Genomic DNA, 14,290 nt, shown 5'->3' on the forward strand with positions numbered 1-14,290 from the left:
ACCACCTTACCACTCCCCTCAACTACCCCAGCAAACCATCTAGGGAGTTACTAACCTATAAAGGGCTTATTTTACTTAGATAAATATTTTCTTAATTTTTTTCCAAAGCATTTTCCCATCTACTATTTTACTCAGTCATTCACTCAAACTTATGAAGCAGGCAAGGTGAGATTATTCCTACTGTTTTTATTTTATTTTTAAAAATTTTATTTATTTATTCATGAGAGACACAGAGAGAGAGGCAGAGACACAGGCAGAGGGAGAAGCAGGCTCCATGCAGGGAGCTCGACATGGGACTTGATCCCAGGATCACGCCCCGGGCTGAAGGTAGCACTAAACCACTGGGCTGCCCTGTTTTTATTTTAGAGCTGAGGGTCAAAGAGGATGGCTGCCCTCCTGCCCACCCTTCCTAGTTTGTGCCCTATCCCAATCTCCACATTGTGTTTCAGGAGAGCCACCCCTGCCCTATGTGAGAGGTGCCTTTCTTCCTACCTGATCTAAAATTTATTCTATATTATATTCCCATAGAAGTAATAATGTAACAAGTGTTGAGTAGGATTAATTGAAATACTCCTATTAATACTATGCTTCAGGTATTCCATTAAATAGGTATTCGTACACAGATCTCAGGGAATCTAATTCACCATTTGAAACATTTCAACTATTATTTCCATGGAAAAACAAGCCCCATGATTCAAGAATTGAACATATGAATGAATTTAGGGATAGGACTCTGTAAGAGAGGATTTCCTGCATGAATTCAGATACCAGTATGGGTTTAGGCATTCCTGGGAACCAGTTAGAATTTGTCCTTCCCATTTTCTATGTTCTGGGGCTCACCCTTCTACAGCCAGTCTATTTTCTTCATCACTGTTTATGCTAAATAAATAGGATGAAGCAGAAGTCAAAAGTCTGGGTATCTGATTTGGTTCTGCCGTAACCAGATGCAGAAGTCTTTTTACTTTGGTTTCCTTGCAGATCAAGGGGGTTTCATGAACTCATGGTTGGTTGCCTATCAGCTACAACATTTCTCAGTCTACTCTGGGTCACCCTTCCACAGGGTCTGATACCTGCCTGATAATCTAGACTCACAAAGCTCTGCTTCCTCCCATCCTACATAGTGGTTCTGAAGTCTCAAAGAGGGATCATAATGACCCCAAAGCCTTCAACACACAAAAGAATCCATTGCTAATGGTGGGAGTTCAGGCACAGAGCCACTCTGCTAGGCCCCAGCCATTGTCCCCTAAATTCTATCAATTGGGAAACAGCACATTCTCCACCCTCTCACCAGTCAGTTTGGGATTATGTATCCAGCCACCCAAGGTTAGAGAAAGAATGTTTATGCAGGCTGAAATGATCAGAGTAATTGGAGCCATGAAAACTTCAGTTGGAGAGTTATTCAATCACAGATATTGTCCCTCAAAACCCAAATCCCTTAGAGAGCAAATTATTTCAGCTGCCTGAGCTGGTGCACTTTTGAATGCAGTTGGTACAGAGCCTCCTTCCCAGTGAAAAGCACGATCCCCTCTCCCCAAGGGCACTAGTGACCCCCACAGAACCTTTTCTCCCTGACCTGCATGCTGGCCAATCATGCTCTTCTGAAACTAGATACTGTGAGGCCAGACCTGTGCATAGCAAAAGAGGCTGTCCAGCTCATTAATCCAATGAAAGGATAGCTTTACACAGGGCACATAGCGTTCCACTCAGCCCATAATGCCCGCATGTTTCTGGGGGCGGCATTGCTGTTAAATATCCAAGACAAATCTAAGCCTGCTGAGCAGTCCATCCACTCTTGTCAACTCTGAGCAAAATAAGTCACACAGTGTAGTGTCACACAGTGTAGTGTAACACAGACCTAATGGTTCTGAGACCTAAGGTTTGGCCCAGTTTCTGTAACTTGCTTAATAGGTGACCTTGCACAAGTCATTTCACTTGTATGGGACCATTTGGCTCTAGGATTCTATCACTAGAACCACATATAACCATGGAGTCATGACATTCTTCACTTTTATTATTTTCTCTCCAAAAGAAAAAGGTTTAAAAATGAAAGAAAACAAACATCAGACACCTTTGACATATCAGGATAGTCTTTCAATCCTCCCAATAACCCAATGAGACAAGTATTATTGTCCTTATTTTACAGATGAGGAAGTTTAGTAAATGCTATGAGCTGACTTGTGCCTCCCCCAAATTCATAAGTTGAAGCTCTAACCCCCAATGTGACTATATTTGGAGATAGTACCTTTAAAGAAGGTAGTTAAGGTTAAATGAGGTCATTAGGGTAGGGATCTAATCCCATAGGACTGGTGGCCCTGTAAGAAGAGAAGGAGAGTCCTTCCCCCACCACATACACAGAAGAAAGGCCAGGTGAGCACACAATGAGACAGCACATGCTCAAGAAAATATATTTGACTGAAGACTTAATGACATTCATTTAAACTTGAAAAGTGAACTTGAACCTCCAGTCTCTAGGCTCAGGAAGTTTGAAAATAGTCTTAAATCTCCTACTACTTAATAAATACTTCAACTTTAAGAATAACAGACATAAACCATTCAACTAGAACTGGACAATTACAAATTTCTGAAACAATTTTTGTTTTTTAATTACCGATCAATTTTAAGTCTAAACTTTCTCTGATGCTAGTTCCAGGGTGACATTGTCCTAACACTGCCATAATCAACAGAAAGCAGACTTCATTGGTTGACAACTTCTACCATCATTTCTATTTATCATAGTCTCCTTTGTCCAAGGTAGAGAATAATTCACACACATATAAGTATTCATGCATGTACATATGTGTGTATTTGCCTGGACCTGCATAAAATACCCTTGAAAGTATTCACCAAAAATACTGGTAACATTGGTTTTCTCTGAAGAGAACTTGGAGGATCAAAAGAGGGAAGAGAGGCTTTAAAAAATATGGGTGTGGTTTCTTAAAATTATTTACTATTCAATTGAGGTAAAATATGTAAATCTTAAGTGAATAGCTCAATGAATTTTTTACATATGTATCTACCCATATAAACAAATAATCGAAATACAGAACATTCCTAGAACCCCAGAAGATACCCCTGCTCCTACCTAGTCAATACCCAGCCTCCCAAGATAAGCACTGTATAAATGGATTCATACAGTATATAACTTTTTGTGTCTGGCTTCTTTCACTGAATATTATTATTTTTTTTAATTTTTATTTATTTATGATAGTCACACAGAGAGAGAGAGAGAGGTGCAGAGACACAGGCAGAGGGAGAAGCAGGCTCCATGCCGGGAGCCCGACGTGGGATTCGATCCCGGGTCTCCAGGATCACGCCCTGGGCCAAAGGCAGGCGCCAAACCGCTGCGCCACCCAGGGATCCCTTTCACTGAATATTATTTTGATGAGATTCATCCACATTGTTTTTCATATGGCAGTTCTTTTTCATTACCATATAGTGTTCCATTAGGTAAATGAATATACGACAGTTTGTATAACTACTACTGTCGATAGACATTCAGTTGTTTTCAGTTTGGGAATATAATGAATCAAAGCTGCTGGAAGTATTCTGGTAGTATTCTGGGAGTCTCCTGGTGATCTTACAAGTACTGAGGAATAGCTAGATCCCAAGTAAGGGTATTCTGATGTTAGTAGATATTTCCAAGCAGCTTTTCCAAGTGTTTGTACCAATTTACACTAGCACCATCTGTGTATGAGCATTCCAGTTAGTTGCTTCACATAACTGCCAACTTTTGGTATTGTCAAAGAGAGACAGTAAGCAAGAATCTATATATAGAGAGATATATATGTATCCTTCTACAACTTCTGAATTTTGAAAAAAGAGTCATTTATTTATTAGGGCGCACATGAGTGTGAGCAGTGGGGGTGGGGCAGGACAGAGAGAGAAATCTTCAAGCAGATTCCTCACTGAGCAGGGAGCCCCACACAAGCTCAATTCCATGACCCTGAGATCATGACCTGAGCTAAAACCAAGGGTCAGTCACTTAACCAACTGAGCCACCCAGGTGCCCCTGCAACTTCTGATTTTAAACCATTTGTACATATTGCCTATTCATGGTTACATAAAAATATAGCTTGAACACTTAATAAAAGACACAAACTGGCAAAAGTTATGTCTTTCTTTAACAGAGATGAATGGCTAGGAGCTTTCCAGATATTCAGCACAGAAAGGGAACTGAGGACTCTGTGACTTGAGCTCTGTAAATGGTGCTGGGAATCCCACTGAGCTGTCAGCCTGAAAAAGAGGCTGATCACCTGAGACCTGAAAAACGTCAAAGACCTTAAAAGACCACTGCACTGGTGAACCCTTACTGTTGAGAGTGGCCACAGGAAGCCCTGGCTAATGACAGAAACCACAGGAAGACTTAGGAGGTAGCATCCACGGAAGCAATATCTAGGAGCAGCCTCATCTGCCACCTCCAAGATCACCAAGAATCTCTTTCAGGAAGCACTCACTGGTATGAACAGTAGACTGGAGGGTTAAACCAGAGAATCCCCATTACTCAAGATCCTTGACACTGTTCATTTTCTTGGCTGAATCATCTTCAAAATCCAAAGAGAGACTACATTAGAGCTCACCAGTTTGGGAACGCATACTTCCTTGTTGGGGGAGGACAACCATTCTTCATCAGGAATGAGGCAATACTTGGAGGCTCAAAAATTCTGCATAAAGTCTCCAGACAGCAAGAGACCAACAACCATCCAACTTCCAGTAGAAAAGAAAACCTGGAAAGGATAGGTTAAATCAAAAGCTTTAAGCTCTCAACCATGACCCACAGGAAGAAAAATAGTTTACACTGAAAACCCAATACACATGATACCGAATTTAAGTTGTCATCAATTGCAAGATACACCATAACTTTACCACTAAACAAGAACAAAAAAAAATTGTTCATAGTAAAACTCATCATGATTTCAGAGATTTGTAATTGAAAAATTGTATGTCTTAGATAAAATATAACTTGGATGGAATATAGAGAAAATTTCAAGCAATAATCCTAACCTTTATTATGTGCTATTCTATTTAATGTCATTTCTTCCCAAAATGCTGGTAATGACCCATTAAGTTGATTTCAAATTCATTAATGGATTTCAACCTATAATTTGAAAAACACCAGATTAGAATTTAAGCACTAGGACTTCTAAATAATTGTATTAAGAACTCCAAAGAGTTCAAATAAATCTACTGGTAGGACAACTGAATCCAAGTAGTAATTACTGTACAGTATATCAGTAACACATCTCTGGGCTGAATTGCCTAGAAACCCAAGGCAGAGCAGTGTGTAAACACTGCTATGGGAATAATTCAAGACAGTGATGTTGTGGATGTGCATTGCTATAATTAAGCCAGAAGACATGTCAGCCAGGGCATTTCTGAGCACTGATTCCTGCATACCTCCTGTATGTTGTAAGGTATGTCTCCAAAATTAGAATGACTGAAAGCCCCTAAAAAAGTGCAATAATCCTTCCCTATAACACCCCTGCCTGGGGGTGTCAGGCTACTATTTATAAACATGGGTTAAGAGGGAAAATACCCTAACTTCTGTATTACAAGTCTCTACAAATGCAAGTATGATAGCCAATCAGAATGCTACTCTGGTACCATATTTTGGAGTCAAATCTTTTCTATTCACATGAGAGCCCAGAGAGAAATCAGATGAGGGGTTTTTCAGTTGTGCATTGCTTGAGCACTTACCTCTACACTGAGCATCATCTGAAGGAGATGTATGTTGAGCCACACAGGACACTGAATGACTTTCTACTGGAATTACAGACAAGGTGAACATCTTGTCAAGAGAGTGGTAGCACAGAACAGACTGCTGAATTCTATTTTGTGCTTCACACAGAAAGAGGATTGAACAAGAATTATCCACCAAAACATAGAAGTGGAAAACTTATTTTTCTAACAGGTTTCCAGGAGTGGACTCCCCAGGAGCTCTATACACATGAATAAAACATAAATGTAATTACTGTGAGCTGAACAAAGTTTACTTATTTTTCCAATTTAGTTATGTTTAAAAAAATATTGCCTTGGGGAAGAACACTTGAACATTTCCCCCCCAACAAGAACATATCAGTGAGGTCAAAGAGCAAATCAAAGAAAGTATGATACAAGAAACCAAAACCAAAGTGGTTAAACTCAAGGATTCATAAGCAATTAGACCTTTTATTGATCTCAACAGTTTTCTTTCCTTTCTCTGCCAAATCAGGCCCATTGCTATTTTCATCTTCTGAATGTTTGGAACCACAGCAATAGTGATTGGGGAAACTATGTATCACTGTACAGGTTGTTCACCGCACAATGGCACCCAGCCAAGAGGATGACTAGAGGCTGACATGCAGCTCACACTTCTTTTGTCCATTGTACATTCTGGCACATGGCTGCTTCTGCCTGGAGGGAGAGGTCCCTTTTTGAGCTTGCAACATGGCACCACATGGGTTAGTGGAGGGAGGACCTTGCAAATAGGGAAGGAAGGAGTGAAGCAGTCACTAGCTCTAGCATACTTCAGATGGTATTTCTACCATCTGCATTTCTTCCTAAATATCAGCTAGCTCTAAGAAATAAGTTGGCATCTCAATTCATAAATCTGAGCCTTAGTGTAACTCTACATGTATTTACCAGTTATCTGAAATGCAGTTGTAATGTTCTCTTAGAGCCTATTTATTAGAAATTTGGTTCAAAAATCCCCATGCAATTTGAAGATGAGAGCTGGGGGAAAAGGGAAGAGATGGGGGAGAGGTAGTATCAGAATTGAGCACCCATGACACAATAGTTTCTCATATGTTAAAGTGTAGTCAAATTGCATTATTTTCATTAAAACAGACTATACTTTGGCATGTCCCCCATAACCTCCTATTCTGACCTCCAATTTTAGATGAAACACTTCTTCCATGTGGAAAAAACCTATTGATTTCTATCACAAAAGCAATAGCTTAGTTCTTTTAATTGTTAATTAGCCAGTCAGATCATGAGCATAAAAAATAGGTAGCAAGGTTTAAGACTCAGCATAGGCATGACTTCAAATCCTGGCCACCTACTAAGAAGCATCAAACCAAACCGGAAACTACATATTGCAACTTCTTGTTCCAGCCCCAGCCCAGATTCCAAGTGTGTTCTCCCATTACTTTTTCATAGGATCTCATAGACTAACCCAACGAACACTACTGTTGCTCAACAAACCCACCATGGACCTGGCTCAGCAGAACACCTGTCCCCTAAGTATCTTCCAAGATTTTGCTAATAATCCTCTCCCCTTCCCCCTAAAAACCTCCCCTCATTCCCACAGTTGGACCCTAACTCTCAATCCTTCTAGCTCCTGGAACATACTTAGTTCTATCATACCTGAAGGCGTTCCTTCAAGTTCTTCAGTCTGACTCCCATTCACATAACCCGTGGCTGACTCCTCTTGTTTCTTCAAGTCCCCCATGATTAGATTTCCCCAGAGAAGACACTGTGTTCTTTTTCACAGACATTTTTTCCCTAATTCCTACCACAACTTGTAAAAATGTATTTCTTTCTTTGCTAGATTTTCATATCCAGTGAGGAAAGGAACCTTACCTGTTTTACTTCCTTAGTATACTGTTTGGAGCAGAGTAGGTAGGCACTCAATAAATATTTGTTGAGTGAATAAATAAATGGATGAACAAACCTGACAGCATTTACATTTTGCCTCTTATATAGGGCACTCGTAAAATTTTTCAAATCATGACACTTTTGAGAGTAAAAGTGGATGCTGATTACTAATTATGTTGAGCTAAAACAGGCATAAAACCAGGGCATATGGTCACCATACCCTATATCTTCTCCTATGTGTCCCACCTTTACCAACCAAGTTTGTAAGAATCACATTATCTTTAGATGCCACTTGCTAAACCATTTTTCTTTTGTGAAGACCAAATTCCTTCCTTCAGGATCAAACCTTTGACTTGATATTTCCATAAAACAATTTCAACTGTGTCATTAACATCAGCTGCAATAAGGGTGAGCATTTTTCCATTAGCATGGCCTTTGAGCATGTCTTCACTGGTAACAATGGCCTCACTCAAGGAGTCCAAAAGAAAGACTGCTTCATTTCAAGGGCAGCTAATGCCATCTTGGATATCCAATTCCAGTGTATTTCAGGACAGGCAGCATTAGTGCCACATTCAATAAAGCAAGCACTATCTCTGCATGGCTGCAGTCCAGCCTCAGGTAGAAAGGGAAGGAGGAAGGCAGACAGAAGGCCAGTAGTGTAGAAATAGGCTTTTGGATTCAAACCATTCTAGACTATTGCTGGCAATAGCTAGAAGATTCCCAAAAAGGAGGGATGAAGAGAGAAGAGCATGAGGGTCTAGCATAAATACTTCTGGTCTGGGTTTCTGAGTCTGCTTCTTTTCAGCTGTGTGACTTTGAAAAAGTTATACTTCTAATCTTACTCACCTATCTGTAGCATAGATACAATCTTACTTAACCGTGGTACAAAGGAGAGGATTAATAAAACACCTACTATAATACCTGACACACTGTAAGTATTAAGTAAATGTTGCTATAACAGTCATTATTGTTTAAAAGATTATGTCACTTTTATTACAAAACTAGCATCTTACTATAACATGGTGGTCAAAAACTCCAGAGCCCCGGGTTCAAATTCTACTAGTGCCATTTGATACTCATGTGGCTCTGGGGAAGTACTTAACTTCTAAAGACCTCAGAATTCTCATCTGTTAATTCAAAATAATTATGCCTACATCATAAGATTGTTCGGAAGATCAAAAGAGATAATGCATATAAAATGTCTGGCATAAGGCTTAGCACATCACCATTGCATGCGTTTTGGAGTAGAATTCATTGGAACTACAGTTACTAAAATCAAAACAATTAGCAAGGATGAGAATCTTTTGAGAAGCTTATTGACCTGCCACAAGAGGGGCAGGATTTGTCGCAGTCTAGTGTGGTGCCTGGTCCCAAGGAACGTCAGGGAGAGGAAAACGAAAATGAGAAAGTTGGTATATAAATTGTCCACTGAGGATACCAACCAGAGTAAGAGTAAACAGAAAGTGCATACCCCTGGATTGTTTCTAGGTGCTCCCTGATAGTTTCTCTAGAAGAGAGACTGGAGAACAGGAAAGAAATCCCAATCTGGTAGATTTCAATGACCTCTATTTTGACCATTTGACCTTCCCATTAAAATCACATTAAAATGGCAGATTCTTTTAGATATTACAACACTCATTTTGTAAACCTTCACAGTTTAATATTTCCCCTGGTTTTAATGTTGACCATATTATAAAATTCACACAATTTCAGTTTTCGCTGAAAAACTCCTCAAATTTCCATCTGGTGACCTTAAAGAGTCCACCTCCACCAGGCTTTGAATGCTTTCCTGACCCCACATTATTAAATTAATGTTGGGTGAAAGTAGGAATGTCTTTGCCTTACAGACATTGTGATTGTTTTTAAAAGAACACTGCTAATTACTTTCCCGGACATCTGACTCATTATTCCATTCCATGAAGTTTAAGACATGGAAAAATTCATTTGGAAATTCCAATTTTAATGATTCCTCAATTTACAAAGAAATTGCCTTAGGACGCAAATTTTATTCCCTTGATCTTAGCATTGGATAATTGCAAATGTGCAAATACAACTTAATAAATACATAATAAATACTGTAAAGTATTAGAACTCCAAAAGTTGTTATATGTTGCATCACCTGATGAAATGGGACAAAATTTTACACACAAAAATGTAGCATACATACACAATGAGGAAGCTTAATCTGAAAAATACAAAAATTTCCATTTGCTTGTAAAAAAAAAAAAAATGTTCTCAACTAAGTGGACTAGAGACCCTCTGTGTACTTTGAAATTAAGAAACTGATGAGAGAGGGCTTTTCAAAATCAAATATCTCCAATCTTTACAGAAACTGAAAAGAACACATTTTGGTGTTAACCTGAAAGAGCTCCTTGCAATTCAAATAAACATCATTAAATGGAGAAAAAGCACTTTTATAATAACTATGTCTGCTGGTCTTTTCAACATTATGTATACCCAGACACATCATTTAAGAACCTGTTTTGCAAATTCTAAATGGGAAGGAAGAATTTGCTATACTTCAATTTAAATTCATCATATTTAAAATTGATTCTGATTTCTTACAATTTTTTCTATCAAATGAAATCAGTTAATCCCTGAAGATTGCATTCTTCATTTTATGAGTAAATAATCTGAGACCAAGACGACATAGGAAGAAGAGGCCAAACTGAGCGAATAAAAATTCATATACAAACTCTGCATGGGAAGGATGCATACTAAAAAAATTATTCATTGTTCATCTAAAATTCAAACATAACTGAGTATCCTATATTTTATCTGAACACTCTTCTCCTGGGTTTCCCAGCTAATGAATGGAAGAGCCAACACTAGAAATGGGAGCTCATTCTGTTGTGGAGCCATTCATGAAACAATTATTCCTTGAAAGCTGGATGTTCTGGAAAACCAAAAGCTATATAAGGCAGCCCCTCCCCTCAAGGAACTGAAAAACTAATGGAAAATTACAGCTATCTGGAAGAGATGAGGGAGTGTCTATATAACCATCTCAGCAAGCTACTATACTAGAAAATAGTTCTCAACTTTGGCCACACATTAAAAATCACCTGAGGAACTTTTTTTTTTTTTTTTTCAGTGCCCTGAGATGCTGATTTACTTGGGTCTGGTATGGGGTCAGAGAAACTGGTCTTTTTTTTCCCCCAAAAGAAATATTCACAGATAATTCTAGTGTGCAGCCTGGTTTGCATGTGATGAATCACACTGATTTAACACTCAGAAATCTCCCCTAAGAAATCTTGATTCACTAAGTGGATAAGTCTCTGCTAAAGTAAGTGCGTGTGCGTGCGTGCGTGTGTGTGTGTGTGTGTGTAGAGGGGAAGGGTCCCACAGCACCACACTTCCTGTATATCATGCAGGTGTTCAAAATGGCAATTTAGACTTCGTAGTAAGATTTGTTGAAAGGAGAGCATTTTGCTGGTACTCGTCTTACTCCCATTCTGAACTAGGTTCGTAATAATTTAACCTACACATTGTGTAGCCTATGTCCTGAAAAATTCATTTTAAGTATACAGTTTACCTATTCCTTAAAAACAACTAATGAAGAGACAGTCCCATCTAGTCCTACAGTCTACTCAGGATACCCCAGTTACCTGGGGTTAGACATGGCGCCCCTGACCAGGACAGGTCCTGTGGGTTTGACATGGCTTGGATATGAGTATCTGGATGTTTTGTTTTGTTTTGTTTTTTAAATGAACAATGAGCAATATTCTTGAAAAAGATGACAGAGCTTTGACAAATTTTGTCTTCTCAAGTTTGCTTAGGTAGGATCTTGGCTTGATGTCAACCGTTTTTTCAACTTTGTAAGGTTGTAAATTTCAGCCTTTTTTTTTTAAGATTTTTTTTATTTATGAAAGACAGAGAGAGAGGCAGAGGGAGAAGAAGCAGGCTTCCCATACCAAGGGGTATTCCCACAGAGGAATCTACTAAATGAAAGAAAGCCCTATTCAATCTTATGACTTCCCATGGAGAGATAAATAAAGACGCACTCTGAGTGTCTTCACTATTGTCATTATATTTATTGTCCTGGTTAGAGAAGGGTCAGAAAGCCACAACTACATTTTCCTCTACTCGGTTATTATTATTACCAAAAGACAAAATAGCAAATGGACAAAAGCAGGATTTCTCAATGTAGTCCAAAAAGACAAGATAAAGCTGAGTCACCTCCATCCTGCACCCTCACTTAATTTCTGACATGAGTGATATGGAAGGCAAGTTTACTGCCCGCATTGCTACATCTGTTCTCAAACTATGCCATCTTCCAATGTCCGTATAACTTGACATTTTTAAATCATTTTTACCACCTCAAGCCATCCAAAGCCCAAAGGAAATTATATCTAAGCCCCAACTCTGAGGACACATGTAACTGTGGGTCAAGCCCCCTTCTAGAAGGTCATCATTGTGTAATTTGTATTTAGATCATTTTATGTCATTGCTAATCCTTCCATTCCAGAATCCACCTGAGATCAATTCAGCTGATGACAGCAACGTTCTTTGGGATAGTTGGTCAGGTCTGGTTTTCTGAGTGTCACATTAAAGACTGCTCCCCTTCAAAAGTGTTACACTGAAAAATCTGGTACAAATAAAGAACATGATAGAGCCAAATCAAGGCAAATGTATCTATCCAGGAATGATGAGAGGGCATTTTTCAATACATAAAAGGACTACATGAGTGTTCAATAATACTAATACCTGGAAACCTCAAGATCAAGACAAATCAAAAATATTCCAAATTAGTCTGATTCATGTTAAATATTTCCTGTCTCAGTGACCAACAGGCCATGTTAAAACCAGTCTCAACTCCTTTTGGAAGTCTTGTTCTGTTACCCACATGAAAGGTAATGTAAGAATTTTGATCAGTGATGCAAGATTACTAATTCTCATTGGGTAATTTTCCCCATTAGTCAGAGATCAACTCTGCCAACTTGGAGGCTTCACATGTTCTGCGGCGGGCTACCATTAAGAACTAGCTGTCAAACTCTAGGACTAATGGAAATGTATACTAAAGGCCAAATTCCACCCTTTGCTTACATAGGGACAGTTCTAACCAGGCAAGGGAGCCTCAACTGAGTCCCAAGATCTGAGATTTCCAGTCATCCTTTATGACCACCTTTCTCTTATGTCATCATCAAAACAAATTTCCATTGACAACCCCTCTTTCTTTTCCCCTGAAAAATGCCAAAATACCACCAGGAGGAAGCGTTATCTAAATTCTTAGTTGAACTGAAAAGAAGAGATCTGAGATTTTTAAATTCATGGCAGAGGCAGACTCATTCATTACACCTTGAAGAGCTAGGATATGGACTAATGAGCAATTACAAACTAATTATAAATGGGAGGTGTTTTGTTCTTTCCTCTGCTATAAATCTAATTCATGCAGCCAAAAATACAAATTCAGAAATACACAGGCTGCCTCTCTCTGATATCTTCTCAACTGATAGTTCAAGGGGTATGGTAGTTATGTTCATATAGAAAAGGATGTCAATATAATGCCAGATACAACCCAAACAGGGCCAACACACAAACTAGAATGCAGTTCTCCTGCTTTGGATCTAAAGATACCCAACTGGAGGCCCAGTCATGTGGCCTATACAAGTGCCTACAAAATCTACAAAACCCTGAGAGCTATGTATAAAGGTGAGCCAACTCTAATTCACATGCAGCAATGCAAAACCCCTTTCTTCCTCTGCCCCATGGCAAAAAGTGAATCTGTTCCATCTGTTTACAATGATTGCTGTTACTTTCCAGCATAACCATAATCTTATTTTGTAAATCCTATTCCTGACACGCCTCAAACCATCTGTCTATTCTTTCTTGGGTTAGCTTGGGGCTGTTTGGCAAATGTATGTCATTACCTGTAAGTGGAATATTTTTTAGCAGAGTACATGCCCCTTTTAAAGGCACGTTGCCATGGCTGCTAGGTGTTCCTAAATAATCTCCTACAGTTCTTCTTCTTAAACCCAATATGCCTTTTAATTTTTTATATGTGTAAAATAAAGGTCAAGAGACAAAAAAGCATAAATGTAACTACTTAGGCTTAAGATTCAGAGTAAGTTTGCACATGTTCTCAAACACAAGGCATCAGTTGAAATTTTACTAATAAAATTATATGTGTCAATTTGAGGAAAAAGGTAGCCTATGTTTCAGATTCAGACTTGCAAAAAAGTGATAAAATCTGACTGGTAGAATTTCTGCTATTTATTGTCCTCATGGAGCTGGGCCCAGGTTCCCACCAAGTCTCTACATTCTCCCTCTCCTTTATCATTCTGCCATTTTGCCTTTGTTTATAACTACAAGGAATTGGGAGAGACCTTAGAACCCCAAAATGGAGAAGGCTATGGGATGAAGCAATTCACAGAGCACAGATAGAAATGAACAAACACAGGATCCCTGGGTGGCGCAGCGGTTTGGCGCCTGCCTTTGGCCCAGGGCGCGATCCTGGAGACCCGGGATCGAATCCCACGTCGGGCTCCCGGTGCATGGAGCCTGCTTCTCCCTCTGCCTGTGTCTCTGCCTCTCTCTCTCTCTCTCTGTGACTATCATAAATAAATTAAAAAAAAAAAAAAAAAAGAAATGAACAAACACGAGAAAACCTAGCTCACCTTATTGGCCCAGGTACCAAGTGTGTTGCATTGCAGCAACTTCACTCCTCCTAAGAGCAGCAGCAAGGCTGCATCTGTGTTCCCTCCGGACCACATGCAAAGGA

At 39.2% G+C, this 14,290-nt stretch overlaps 1 long non-coding RNA gene across 3 annotated transcripts in view; it reads right to left on the reverse strand.

Annotated features, from left to right (window-relative positions):
• The window catches only part of LOC111095630, a 116,969-nt gene that overhangs the window by 26,137 nt on the left and 76,542 nt on the right, over window positions 1-14,290 (reverse strand). The window contains exons 2-4 of one of the 3 annotated variants that reach the window (XR_005358560.1): window positions 5,695-5,760; window positions 5,002-5,095; window positions 4,578-4,724 (exon numbers count right to left, since the gene is read on the reverse strand). The exons of 1 other annotated variant lie outside the window; for it this stretch is intronic. This is a non-coding gene — a long non-coding RNA (uncharacterized LOC111095630). The remainder of the gene's footprint in view (window positions 1-4,577; window positions 4,725-5,001; window positions 5,096-5,694; window positions 5,761-14,290) is intronic. One more of the 3 variants, XR_005358559.1, reaches the window with a different exon arrangement.

Source organism: Canis lupus, chromosome 4 (genome assembly GCF_011100685.1).
Source record: "Canis lupus familiaris isolate Mischka breed German Shepherd chromosome 4, alternate assembly UU_Cfam_GSD_1.0, whole genome shotgun sequence".
NCBI classification, from domain to species: domain Eukaryota; kingdom Metazoa; phylum Chordata; class Mammalia; order Carnivora; family Canidae; genus Canis; species Canis lupus.